The 15,610-nt window shown below is 36.8% G+C and overlaps 1 protein-coding gene across 1 annotated transcript in view; it reads left to right on the forward strand.

Annotated features, from left to right (window-relative positions):
* The window catches only part of Ctl2 (Choline transporter-like 2), a 248,674-nt gene that overhangs the window by 81,743 nt on the left and 151,321 nt on the right, over positions 1-15,610 (forward strand). The gene's annotated exons all lie outside the window — the stretch shown is intronic.

Raw genomic sequence — 15,610 nt, forward strand, 5'->3', positions numbered from 1 at the left:
TCGATAATCCGGCATAATTGCTTATCCGGCACGGCCGTGGTACCGAACGTGCGGGATTAAAGAGCGCCTATTGAACATAGGAATCTTTATTTACAAAATTTCACAGCTTCATCATCTACTATTTCCATGCTTTTAGGCGAGTCAATTAATTTATCACATCAATAGAAATACTGTTGTTTAAAATGTAATTTTCTATAATTATCACTGGGGTTCCGTGGTGCATAGTTCATCGAAGTGTTTTTTTTATTGTTTGACAATTTGGAAATTGCCGACCCTACCATCCGTTTCGAAGTCTCTGGTAGGACCTACTCAAACAGCGGAGGTCGGTAAGGAGAAAAAGGAGATTTATTGATTTAATTAATTAATTAATTAATTAATTAATTAATTAATTAATTAATTTATTTATTTATTTATTTATTTATTTATTTATTTATTTATTTATTTATTTATTTATTTATTTATACAGTGGCGAAATTAGGGCTCGAGGTCCTCTCTTGCACATAACCACATACTAATATAATTCTTAAATAAAATACTGAGTTACTTAAAATAGTTAAAACTACAAAAATTAATAGAATTGAGATTAAATTTAAATACATTACTAAGTTAATACTAAAACTAATACTGTATTAAAAACTCTTAATAATGACCAATCCTCAGGCACGCAGACATTCATCCTTCAACCATTCAGTCAGCTGTCCTCAGCAGGTAGTCTCGGCAGGTGACCTTAAATCATTGTAAAGAGCTAGTTTCTCTGGCCTGAGCTGGCAGGGAATTCCATAATCTGGCGCCGGTCACCACAAACGATCTATTAATTTTATTTGTTCGGTGCACTGGAATAGAAAGAAAGGATCTGGAGCGTGTATTTATGTTGTGAAATGATTATAAAAAGGTGAATTTAGAAGAAATATACAGTGGCTGACTTTCAGCTAACATTCTAAACACCACCATTAAAATGTGTAGCTGCCGACGTGTATCAGGCTTCAGCCATGCGAGAGCCTGATAGTATGGGGTGATATGAACATCGTACCCGATATTGTAAATAAATCGCAGCCAGGAATTCAGTGCTCGTTGAAGTTTAAGTGTTCCTTCTCTCGTCATATCAACTAGAACGTCACAATAATAAGAGGGAGAACCAGTGTCTGTATTAGTTTGGCCTTTAGCTCAAATGGAAATACATCCCTTTGCCGTTTAAGAGGGTGAAGCACTCCAAAAATCTTTTTACGGATATTTTTCGTGTGATCAGACCAATCATGTGTTTCATTCATAATTACGTCCAGATTTTTAACTGTTTTACTGTAGGGAATAATGTTACCATTCAGTAGGATAGGTGGGATTGCAACATTGTTTGAGCAGTTCAGTAATTTTCGTGATCCAGTTATGATTGCCTGAGATTTTGTGGAGTTTAGTATAAGATAATTTCGTTGTGCATATATACTGTGTCGTCAGAGGTCATTGTTAATATCTTGTATTGTTTCATCTAAGTCTGAAGTCTTGCAGTGTCGATACATTTGAAGATCGTCAGCATAGAGGTGGTGTGTGTTATTTCCTATGACAGATGGTATGTCATTGATATAAATAAATATGAACCTGCAGTACCATACTTTATGGACAAGTACCATAAACTACGAGTAGTGTACTTACATATGAAATACTTTATTATTATTATTATTATTATTATTATTATTATTATTATTATTATTATTATTATTATTATTATTATTATTATTATTATTGATACAGGTATTTCGTGGGTCACAGCGGTGTGAGAAGCTGCCGGGGTGAATGGGCGGACAAGGAATTAACTAGAGCATCAGTTAACAAAACGAAACTCGAAATTTTATTTGGTTCTTCCATTTTTTTTAAATTTAAAATTTGATAAATAGAAGATCTGAATGAACAATAAGAACTTATAATGAGTTCGTCAGCTCCAACAGCAATGCCTTAAAGTCATAAACATCAGGTACAAAACTTGAGAGAATTAATGAAAAATTGGATGAGCATTATACCTCTGAACAGGTACACTATTTTATAAGAGCACTAGCTGATGTACCCGCGCTTCGCTACGGAGTTCTACATTGTATACAGAATTCCAGGTTAGGTAGTGTACACGTTGTGAGCAAATTTGTCTTAAATTGTATAGCTCTTAATGTTACCCTAGAAACGCGACCGGAGGTCACCAAACATCTTTTCTCATATGAAGACTGAGGGAATTTTCACGGTAATGGTAGACCCAATTTCATACCATCAGTCACAATCAGGTTGGGATGTTTTGATTATAATGGCTTTTTACTGTCTTAGTAGTTTTCCCAACCGAAATGAACATACAATGACGTCAATAGGAATGGCGCGATTAAAATCAATGCTTTCATATTACGAAATACTCGTTCAAATGAAACACCACACATTTTCTCACTTTTAACAAACAGGACTACGCTGCCTATCTAACAGTCCAAAGTTCCAGACCTGGAATGACCAAACCGCAGACAGCCGTGTTCCGTGAACACTCTTCGGTTTTCTTCGGCGGGGAGAGGGTCGAATAGTGGAGACTCCCAGGGAAAAAAACTATGCCCAATTACTAATCTCTTTCCTAGGAGTACCCGATGAGTCGGAAAATATCAATTCACTACACTGGCGGCGGAAAAATCTATCTGACTTGAAGACAAATTTTTCCTCCAAGCCAGAAGAGAAACCTCCTCTTCACTGCTACTTTGGAATAAATTGAATGTAGAATTTGATAAAAGTGAAGAGAAAGAACCTTTTCTTAAGAAACGGCTCTTTTCAGAGTTGAATTTTGAGTTATTTAGTGAATATGGTGGCGCTATAATTTGGAAAAGGCCTAAATTATTTTTATAGACCAGGCCATACTACTACTACTACTACTACTACTACTACTACTACTACTACTACTACTAATACCACCACTAAGTGAGGCTCTGTCTTAAGTATGCACACTGCTCATTCAAAACAGGGCGTCAGAGTAGGGATCGAATAGCTGAAATACTATGATGAACCAGTGTGTTATGTACCAGCTGTATCAGAAAATGTATGAACCAGACGAATGGCATGCTAAAGAAGAAAGTTTTCTAACTCCCCGGATATTTCCCGCCAATATTCAGTCAGGCTGTTATACTCGGTACGCAGCAGTAATCCCATCTATCGGAGTTGAGAGGCAGGAAAAGAGACAAAGAACATCTCAATAAACAATGGTCAATGTAATGTTATTGTTGATTTCGTTTTCTTCCGACTCTGAAATACCACTCTTATCATAGTCGGTACGGTAAAACTGAATAAAAGATAAATGATCGGAAATTGTATTCTCTATAGCTTTTTTATATAGTACTTTTCGATAGGACCAATAATATTGGTATTTAAAAATTACATTTTAGGTGCCTTCCCCTAAACTACAATTTCATCCAGGATGAATAAAACTGTTTATAGATTAGACTGTAGTTTCTTATTCCTCGACTCTATATACCGATTTTCGTTAAATTCTGTTAACCCATTTTCTCGTGGTTCGGCGTTGATATGGACTTGGTAACAAAAATACAAATTCATGAATATCTGTGTTATTATAGCCAGTACGGTAAAAATGTATAAGACATAAATGGTCGGAAATTTAATTCTGTATAACTTTGGATATGTAGTATTTATCGATACGACCACTAATAATATAAATATTTGAGAATTAAATGTAAGTCCTTCCCCTAACCTATCATTTCACTCAGCGTAAATATTACTTACAGATTAAATTGTACTGGCTCATTCTTCGATTTTGCATACCAATTTTCAATGAAATAGGACCACTAATAACTTAAATATTTAAAAATTAAATTTTAGGCCTTCCCCTAAACTACCATTGCACTCAGCGTGAATAAAATTATTCATAGGCTAGATTGTAGCGACGTATTCCTCGACTTTGCACACCAATTTTTAATACGATAGGACAACTAAAACATAAATATTTGAAAATTAATGTTTAGACCTTCCCCTAAACTACCATTTCTATCAGCGTGAATGAAATTATTTATAGCCTAGATTGTAGCGGCTTATTCCCCGACATTGCATGCCGATTTTCATTAAATTCTCTTTGCCCGTTTTCTAGTGATGCGTGTACAGACAGACAGACAGACAGACAGACAGACAGACAGACAGACAGACAGACAGACAGACAGACAGACAGACAGACAGACAGACAGACAGACAGACAGACATTACGGAAAAGTAAAAAGTGCATTTCCTGGTTACTGTGGATATGACCGATACAGAAATACCATTCTTTTCTAATTCTGAGCAATGTACAGATAAAAAACTCTTATTTTATATATATAGATGTTTGCTCGACTAATTTACATAGCCTAGGAGTCTGAGCTCCGAAAGTTAATATTGTCCAGCTTCTCAGAGGCATAAATTTCTTACAGCGCACAAAGTTATACCTGACAATCTTCAAATAAGGTATTTACAGTCACTTAACCCTGTTTTGGGCTTATCTTCTGCTCAACAGGTCTTCACATTCTGTTCCAGAAACACAAACAGGGACAATGAGTGCCCATACTAAATGTCCTTAATATAAAAAGGAAAGGTTGAACATGATTGGCCATGAACAAAAGGCTAGGAGACGAAACCCTTGCACTCCTTCTAGACGTTTTTTAAAACCCTAAGTGGGCTTATGGCCCAAAGATACAGAGGCTAAGCCTATTCTACGCCGGGGTGACTAAAAGAGAAACATTAAGTACCGTACCAAAATAGTGTTAAGAATTTTAGATGATTAGGAACTTTAGTCTCCCCGTACCAATTTGAATGGGATTCAACAGAGGGCAATCACTCTTTATTCCCTTACATTACATATTTCCCAATAGGGAATAGAACAGAGTCCTCAGTCTGGCCGAAATTTCTGCATTTAAACCACCAGGTTTAGAAATTTACATAAAATAAAAGAGGTTTCAAACCTTCCCCTCAAGCTATCTGCCGGAGCTATCACATGTTAAGAAAATTCTGCCATTACCTTAACTTGCTGGGCCGACCGCGGCCCCTGCCCCGTTAGTACGCGCCGCACACAATAAACTGGAGTGATGCAGATGACAATATGACCTTAAGGCGGCCAGCTTTTATAGTATTTTGAGGAGAAGTTTCCAGAACTCTTCACAGGTAGGCTGGATTCCTGTACACACCCCCAATTTTAATTGGCTAGCGAAAATATTTACAAATTTCTGATTGGTTGACACAGTAGCTATTGAAGAAGGAAGCAGCAAAGTGTAAACAACTTTAATACATATATATATATATATATATATATATATATATATATAAAACAATCCCAAGAACCAGGTTGAAAAACTCCCACATTACAAATTTCTTTATGGATTAATGGTAGTTTTCCCCACAAGATGGAGTTATTAAAGTTATGGTAGAGACATCTAACAGTTAAAACCCAATCTATCTTGCATAACATTTCAGGTTCAATTACACAGATGGCCTTATAGAAGGCGCGCAGTTTAACTGGACGGAGAAGGTGTACCCCTGGTACAATTATTATTAATTACAAGTTTTTTTCTTTCCTGGGCCTTTTCCCAATCAGCTGGGGCTGGGGTCGACATAAAATCTTTCTTCAGCTTATCCCTATTGTTTCTGGGATTACTGGAGCCACCCAGACTCATTTTGTTTGTTTTTTCGTGGATGTCTTTCCTGACGCTACATGATGTTTGAGATGACAATCTAAATCTAAGATTTCTCGGGTTTCGAACCACAGTCTTCCGGGAAGGAAGTTAGCAAGTAAACCACTGAGTTGATCAAGACACCCCGTCCCCCGAAATTAATTACGCTTATTATTACCGGGTGGCCCTTGTGAGATGCCCAGGCTTAAGAATGGCACTGATCATACTGTTATCCTGCTCCAAGCCAACAGTAGTAGATGATTGTCTCATTCCACAAGGATGTACATTATTTGATGTGGTAGCTCGTGGCTCAAGAGCGACTCTCGCTGCACGATTTGTGTGCGGTTAAATTGCTTCGACTGCAGAAGAAAAAATATTTGTATACGATGTAATAATAGCGTGTGGCCTCTGGAGAGGCCTGGACAGGACTTTCGAGTTGACAACCTATAGACGACCTGCACGTCTGTGAGAATGGGGCCCTTCCTAAGACGAATTCTAATGCCGGAAGATGGCACATATTATCCAATCCCCGAGACAGAGGAATTAACCAAAGAAAGTTAAAATATGCATACCCTATCTGGGCGGACTAAAGGCCAACATGCTATTTAACCATGGAGTGGCTTGTGTACGGTACTTCTGCTTATGTGAAGAGTTCGCATTGGAATGGTAGTTGGCGTTAATCCAGCATAAGCTGTTATACTGTGATCTCTGTACTGCACTAAAACGCCGTGGCCAAGGCGTGCGGTAACTTAGGTATACATTACCATGGGTTAGGGTTGCCACGTTTTTTAATAAAAAAGGAATATTTTTCATTGACATATTTTTTAATAACTCATGCCTTCGGAATTTTTATTAAATCTCATTTTCGATCAAAACTCACGCACATTTATGTCTTAAACTCTATTACTTCGTAACACATTGGTATTTTGAAACTGATTAAACTTTATGTAGCAATCTTCTGTCATTCTTTAGTAGGTTAAAAAAACTCTTTTGCAGGGCATGCCGAAATTTATTACAATTTGAAGCTTTGATTTTATTACTTCAGGTAAAGACTTGTTCCTAACATCAGTCCACTTGATACTTTCAGGGGATTTCAGGAGATTAACAAAATCACTGATACTTTTAGATACTGATATATTTTAACTAATATTAAAACAATGCGTATTTTGTTGTATTAAGAATTGTTATTATAGGTTCAACTATAAGCCAGCGCCAAATGTAAAAACACGGAAGAAAGTGCTGCACGGGGAAATAAAAAACGTACGGCTAACTTAGCAATAAAAGAACGTAAGAATACGGGAAAAACATACAACCCTACCGTGCGTATACAAACCTTCGGGTGTAACTATCGTCTTTGCCGTGTGATGTGGCAAAAGAAATGTAAACCAACACGTATGAACTAAACATTATACATACAATTATATGAATACAATTTTCACTTCTGCTTCCGAAGGCCCGCCTACTACATATTTAGAGGTAGGAATGGACTAACCCCTTCATTATGCGCTGACGCCGGTAAAATCACCAGATATATTGCGGTTTATCCAAGAATATGCTGAAACTGTCGTTCTTCCATATACTTTCACCATCTTAACATGTTATCTATTATTCATTCTACTTACCGCTTGCTGATCTAGATGCTTGATGATCTTCGGTAAGAGCTGAGCGGCATGGTCACTAACTTCTCACTAAAACGGCCGGTTTCGAATCCCGGCTAATTAATGTAGTACCGGGCGAGTTGGCCGTGCGCGTAGAGGCGCGCGGCTGTGAGCTTGCATCCGGGAGATAGTAGGTTCGAATCCTACTATCGGCAGCCCTGAAGATGGTTTTCCGTGGTTTCCCATTTTCACACCAGGCAAATGCTGGGGCTGTACCTTAATTAAGGCCACGGCCACTTCCTTCCAAGTCCTAGGCCTTTCCTATCCCATCGTCGCCATACGACCTATCTGTGTCGGTGCGACGTAAAGCCCCTAGCAAAAAAAAATAAATAATGTAGTACTTTTGAAATGAAAAATTGTCTCCCCCGTGGTTCGGGTTCCACGTAAAACTGGAAGTCCCGTGGCGATGACCACGATATGAACAGTTACGTAAAACTACAAGTTACCTTGTTTGCTTTGACCCTTTGTTGCCGGGATGAGTAGCTCGGAAGATGACTTCCTGAGCCCAAGTTGGCATGTTCGATCCCGACCCAGTCCGAGCTAACCTTGTTTCGATAGATTTACCAACACGTAAAATAATTCTTTCAGGACAAAATTCTGGCACTCCGGCATCTCCGAAAACCGTAAGACTAGGTAGTTGAACGTACAACCAGTATTATTAGTATTGTTATTGTTGTTGTTGTTGTAAAATTTAAAGTTAGTCTGTTGCTATTCTTGATGGATGTAGTATTTTTTCATCTGTCTCCTGGCGCAGGCCAGAGCAAAATGTAGCTTCCACCGAAGTCTCAGTCATATTTATGACTGTGACAGTATGGAAGCTGCTGGGGTATGGGTGGTGTTGAGTAATGTGTTAATGACATTCGAAGCACGAATAATGCGCCTTTGTCATGTGATGCAGTAACATAAATTTAACCAATACGTATATGCTTAACATGCCTTATAAATACAATAATATGAATAAACCCTTCATTATATCTTGGCGCTGGCAAAATGATACATACTCTCATGGTTTAACCAAGAATATACTAAAATTGTCCACTGTCCTTCTTCCGTAATGAGTCGTATAGTTCCAAAAGGGGTCTTCTCCAAACGATGGAATTTTGGATATTTTAGAAAAACTGTTTAAGCTTGAATATCATTTAAACTTAGAAAATTGGACATATTTGTACAGTTGTTCCTGTCAAAATGTGATGGATATAATTAAAATAATTGATTTCCACAACTTTTTATAAAATAATTTTAAAAATGGATAAGGGCTCTTTTGGAACACATCTATGCCGTAGGGAAGTTTTGTAACAGTCAAACGTGGATAAGGTCACTAACGGAAAAATAATAAAATATACCGTACGTAAACATTATTATCAAGCGTAATTAATTAATGTTCAAGTACTTATATATTACAAAAACAAAACATATAACTTTGTAAAACAATTCGCAATAATAATCTGGAACAACAGTAAAATGTCTGGACTAAATATTGGAAATTAGATCAAGAAAAGTGTGAGAATATCTTATATTCGTAGACCAATGTCATCTTCTTGAACATTTTCACATAAAAGGTGGTTAGCATGAGGTACTTCAAACATGTTCTCCATTCCTCAATAACTATTGACTTTTCATTAAATCAGAGTCTCTCTTCACTCATCCAATCGTCTTCATAATGTTTCCTCAGAACGTCTGTAATATCCTTCAACTTCACTAGTTTGACAAGTTTTCCAATTGTCAGGGTTTTTGGGGCGATGATTGTGGCCACTATACCTTTCTTAAAAAGTCCTTTGAATACACCACAATCAGTCTTACAGAGTGTTTCTCTATTTACTTGGATATTATCACACCTTTTGATGATGACCATTTCGATGATTGGAGCTGAAAATGCCAAGAGCCTGATGTTTTCAGCTTGCATTTTTTTGACACTTCCAGTCGTACACTGGCACTGATTCTGAACCAGATGTGAACAAAGTACCATGATCAGAAAATATTTCTTCATAATCATGCGGGTCTGTTATAGTGTTTGTCTTCCTAATAACTTTTCCTATGCGAGTGATTACTCGGTCTGGTGGAGTAAACGAGTGGCTCATAACTGGGAATAAAAATTCTACATCAACACTAATTAAAATGCAGAGCACTTCTCGTATTGATGAAACTTTCAGCCTGCTTTTCACCTCGTTTACCATCATACCACTGTCTGATGTCCACCTCACAACATAGTAGAGGTATCTTTGCAGTCGCTCACAATTATGTAACTTTTTAATTGCTCTATATTCTCAAAAGTTTTGAACACTTGAAAGCATGTGAATCATGACCACAATGAGGATGAACAGGAAACCCTTTAGAAGAATACCTGTAACATAAAAATAAGACATACAGAAATTTCAATGGCCGTCTCTTTAACGCCATCCGTAAATTAATGTTTAATTCTGAAAAGGGGGGGAGGGGTGAAAATTAAAGGTTAAGTAATGAACATAAGGACTATTTAGATAAGCTATATGTCTTTTGTTACACATAAATAGTACGAGAACTCCTACCTGTACAACATTTTCCTGTGTTTTTCCCAATTATTTGGGTTCTGGTTCTTTCTCTTCCCCTTCCTGATCGCTGGACCAATACATTACTCTTTATATTTATGTCGATAAATATTAAGGTACTTTCGTAGAATACTGCTTGCTGTCCGAGAATGCTAAATAAAGTGTCATTATTAACTTGTATGTATGTATGTATGTATGTATGTATGTATGTATGTATGTATGTATGTATGTAATGTATGTATGTATGTATGTATGTATGTATGTATGTATGTATGTATGTATGTATGTATGTATGTAATGTATGTATGTATGTATGTATGTATGTATGTATGTATGTATGTATGTATGTATGTATGTATGTATGTATGTATGTATGTATTAAAGTGGCACTTTATTGCCCCCTTTTTCCAACGACAATACTACTGTAGGTACTCTACCAACCTAGGGGCAAATAATTTTGAAATAACACTCAGTAATATGCAATAAACTAAAATTAGAAAGGAGGAGGTCTGTTATGGAGCAGACTTCAATAACATGTATCACATTAACCAAGGAAAGGACCATTTTGGAAAAAACTGGATAACGAACCTTATGGAACAAACAGGATGTCGTATAAGGTTTTTTTTGGAACAAACTCCGGTTTTTATTATGCAATTACGTTGAAATGGGTGCATTTTGGAACATACTCCACGCTGATTTTCTTACAGAGCTTTCAAGAGGATGGCGCTAGTATCACTAACTCAAAAATTATAAATTTTGGAGAAGGCCCCTTTTGGAACTATACGACTCATATATGCATGGTTTAGGCGAACTGGAATCACTAGTGATTTCGAAAATTACCGTATTCTTCGAAAAAAAGTTAAGCAATTAATTCGTAACAGCAAGTATCAAAATATTCAAGAGATAACAAACAGGGGAAGTTCAGCACTAATATGGAAACATTTGCATCAGATTGGTATAGGTCGCACTTGATGATCTAAATTCTCATTTTACGAAATTAGCATATTACTAATAATGATAACTATAATAATAATAATAATAATAATAATAATAATAATAATAATAATAATAATAATAATAATAATAATCATCATCATCATCATCATCATCATCTGTTTACCCTCCAGGTTCGGCTTTTCCCTCGGACTCAGCGAGGGATCCCACTTCTACCGCCTCAAGGGCAGTGTCCTGGAGCTTCAGACTCTTGGTCGGGAGATACAACTGGGGAGTATGACCAGTACCTCGCCCAGGCGGCCTTACTTGCTATGGTGAACAGGGGCCTTGTAGGGGGATGGGAAGATTGGAAAGGATAGGCAAGGATGAGGGAAGGAAGCGGCCGTGGCCTTAAGTTAGGTACCATCCCGACATTCGCCTGGAGGTGAAGTGGGAAACCACGGAAAACCACTGCGAGGATGGCTGAGGTGGGAATCGAACCCACCTCTACTCAGTTGACCTCCCGAGGCTGAGTGGACCCCGTTCCAGCCCTCGTACCACTTTTCAAATTTCGTGGCAGAGCCGGGAATCGAACCCGGACCTCCGGGGGTGGCAGCTAATCACGCTAACCACTACACCACAGAGGCGGCATAATAATAATAATAATAATAATAATAATAATAATAATAATAATAATAATAATACAGATGATGGCCCAACTGCTGCTGATGTTATTAACGCCATAAACATTTTCGAGTAAATCAAGTAAAATTAACATTCAAAAAAGTTTGCGCGAACGATGTGAAGCGTGTAATTTACTCCCTCAAGTCAGATGCTCCAGTTAATGACCACATACCTTTATCTTTCATAACAATATTTTTGGTGCAATATTACCTATTCTGAAGCATGTATTTAATCATTGCCTCGTACAGGGAGTATTACCCAACTGTGTGGAAGTATGGTATCGTCATTCCCATTCCTAAAAAGAACTATCCTAGTTTACCATCAGATTATCGCCCTATATCCATTCTTCCACCCCTTTCCAAAGTACTAGAACGCTTGGTATATGCATAAATCCTTGCTTACTTGACTAACTATTCATCGCTTGACCCTTACCAATATGGTTTCACGAAAGGACACAGCACAACGACTGCCTTACTGAAAGTAACTGATGATATCCGTGTTTTGATACCATTGTTCCTCAACTGCTACTTTCGAAATTGGAGTCATTAAATTTCAGCAAGACGGCAATAAACTTTTTCAGTTCGTATCTCAAAAATCACCGTCAGTGTGTCAAAGTAAATAATAACAGATCTGAGTGGCTTAAAAGAAAACCTCGGCGTCCCCCAGCGGTCTGTACTTGGACCACTGATATTTGCAATTTACATACACAATTTTGACAAATCGATTATACTCTGCAAAGATCATCTTTATGCTGATGATCTGCAGATCTACTACCACTCAAGAACTGATAAAATTCAGAGTGCTGTACGACAAGTTAGCGTATATTTAAGTCTTATACGTAATTTTGCATTGAGTAACAATCTCAAAATGAATCTTCTTAAAACGCAAGTAATAATCATCGGCACTTCAAAAAACTTACAGGTCTTAAAACAATACGATATTCCTCCTGTAGCACTAAACAATACCATTATTTTGTGAAACAGTTATGAATCTTGGTGTTGCTATAGGCGGAACATTAAACTGGTCGCAACATGTGACGAATGTGTGCAAAAAGATATAACAAAGCCTGCATCCCCTGAAATGGTTTTAAAATATATATTTCCTTTGTCCCTGAAAATAAAGCTCATTCAGTCACTTTTGTTTCCAATTCTCGAATATTGTGATACATTTTTATTGATATCAATAATGAGCAAGGCATGAGACTGCAACGTGTCCAAAATGCATGCATCAGGTATGTATTCAACATACGACCATATGCCAACATATCCCCATGCTGTAGACAGTTACCTTGGTTACGACTGAATGACAGACGTAGACTCCATGCAACTACTTTGGTGTATCAACTGCTTTCTGAAAACACTCCTCCTTACCTGTCTACCAGATTGCGCTACCTTAGTTCACTACACCTGTTCAATACCCGGTCAGTCTGTACGCTAGAAATTCCTGTACATCGAACCGCAACCTACAACAGATCGTTCACGATCAGCGCCACGAGCTGGTGGAATAAACTCCCCAATGACATTAGGTAAGCTAAATCCAAGACAGAGTTTAAAATCCTTTGCCAGCGTCATCTTATAAGCACTTTCAGTCTTCCTTAAGTGTGAATGGGATGCATGAATGAGAGTGAATGTGGTCGTTTATTGTAACGTGTTGCACTTTATACTTTATACTTTAGTTATACTTTACTTACTTCAGCTAGTTTAGTTAGTGATTAGTTCAGTGATACTTTAGTTAGTTTAGTTTATACTTCAGGTTGTAAAGATTTAATATTTTCAAATTAGGTCATTTTAGTTTTATACTGTTACTACAATATATTTATATTAAAATGTAAATTGTTTAAATTATTGCAGTGTAAAATTGTAAAAGCTATATTGTAAATTAGTACTCATTTATATACATGAAGTGGTTAAGTGTAAGAAATGGCTAGAAACCCTAACTTCGCCACAATAAAGTCGCTTCAATAATAATAAAAATTCTAAAATTAAGGACATGGAAAAACAGGAACGAAAAATTCTTCGGAAGACAAATGGCATCTGGACGAAGAGACCTCTGTGAAAAGATAAACACCATTACGGATGAAATCAGAAAACGCTGGGCAAAGTTTTACACACACATTTACAGAATGGACAAGAAATTAATCAACATCGTGACAAAGAGTAAATGCGGTACGGTACGACTGAAAAAGGTTCAGAGGGACCTACAACAGATTAACATCGCGAATCTCTAGGACCGCACCGAGTGCTGAAATAAAATTACAATTACAAATTTTGGGAAGAAAAGAGGAAAAACGCCGAAGATGACATTATGTATTCAAGTTCAGTCGCTCTCCTTAAGAGGAACAATCGTGTAAATAATAATAATAATAATAATAATAATAATAATAATAATAATAATAATAATAATAATAATAATAATAATAATAATAATAATAATAATAATAATAATAATAATAATAATAATAATATCTGTATAAAGAAAATCGTAACGACCGTGTGTCTGTACATTGACTATTTTGTCGAAATTTCAATTCAGTTTTCCGTTTCAAGTGTAATAATGACCATCTGCATAATTTTTAACTTTGGCGTCTGTCTGTTTGTCTGAGTTCTTATAACTTGAAAATTACTGGATATATTTCTACCAAACTTCATATTTAGAATCCACCTGTCCTTGGCTAGGTTTTAGGGTCAATATTATTTCTAAATCCCGGATTGCTTTGGGGGTTTATTGGAAGTCGGAACAGTGATTTTACTCTCCCACAAAATATACTTGACCAACTTTGATGGAGAACTACCTGCCTTAAGGGAAATCAATTTCTAAAATGTTCTTTCTCATTGTAACCGAGAAATAGGGAGAATTACGCACATCTTCGGACCAAGAACTGTATCGTTCAATAAACTCTGTGATCTACCCCATTCTGTCTCCACTTTGCTCAGCTTTATCGTACTCCATGTTACTACCACATGCTTTCGTAGAAATATATCAGTTTAACATGCCGTACTAAACGTACGAATACAGGCATGTAATTTCTCATAAATTCATTAAGGAATCGTGAAATCGATTACCAATTCTCGATCGAAGAACAGGTACATTTGCTAGTAATAAATAAAGTAAGGACCTTCCATTTCGTACTACCATTCATTGTAGCTTTAATAAAAATACTCCATCTTCTTTTCTTTCATCAAACAGATTCAGTCGTGCTGCAATAGCATTTTCTGGCCCAATGAAGGAAGTAATGGCAAACTACCTCACTCCTCATATTGCCTAGCATGCCTCACACTGCCGCCGCCACTTCTTTCTTTAAATATCAGATTTCCTATAACGCAAGCAAGACCTTTGGTGGTGCTATTTGAGCATCCAACCAGCCTTCGGGCTGCTGACCTAACGGACAGACAAAACATAAAATGCAACAGTGAACAGCGGGAGTGTAAAAACCTTCAAGATCTCTTGAGTACCGTAGCAAAATAAATAAACTCACTCTTTATCTTAACAGCTCATTATGATAGGATCATAAAAAAGATAAAAACTTTTCCTCTTGCAACATTCATTACAGTTTATTAGATGTATATCTTCGGCTGTTTAATGCTTCCGCAATAACAGTGGTTGCTAAAAGCGGAGATGATAGCGCGGCGATTTCCATGAAGAACCTTCTGTCTGTTAGTTTGTTCATACATATTTTTGATTAGTTTCAATTTAAATTCTATTTAAAAAGCTTCTTCACAGACTTTAAGATTACTTGTAAAGTATATTAACGGCAACAGTGAAGAAAAATTAGGTTTATGACAACTGTAAATGTGTATATGTGCGAGTGTAAATGGCGTCAAATCTGTTGTTCATCAAAAACGAAAGATGACGAAAACTTTGGATGTAGGCCTACGTGAATTTTTGTGTGATGTCAATGGCGAGAAAATTGGCTATGTAAAATATATCAGCAGAGTAAGTATATTAGAAGTATTTAAGGAATTCTTTACAGTGATTTGATCATATACATCGTTTTTTACTGAACGCTTTGGTCCACTATGAAGGATACCTATCTTCCTTACATATCAGCAATTTTCATGAGATCTGTCTCTTGGGTCGTTTCGGGTTCTTCCTCACTTGCTGAGGTAAAAGGTAGGGTTCAGTAATCCTAATCTATCTACTCAAATGAAAGGTCTAT

This window comes from Anabrus simplex, chromosome 1 (assembly GCF_040414725.1).
Source record: "Anabrus simplex isolate iqAnaSimp1 chromosome 1, ASM4041472v1, whole genome shotgun sequence".
Taxonomy (NCBI): domain Eukaryota; kingdom Metazoa; phylum Arthropoda; class Insecta; order Orthoptera; family Tettigoniidae; genus Anabrus; species Anabrus simplex.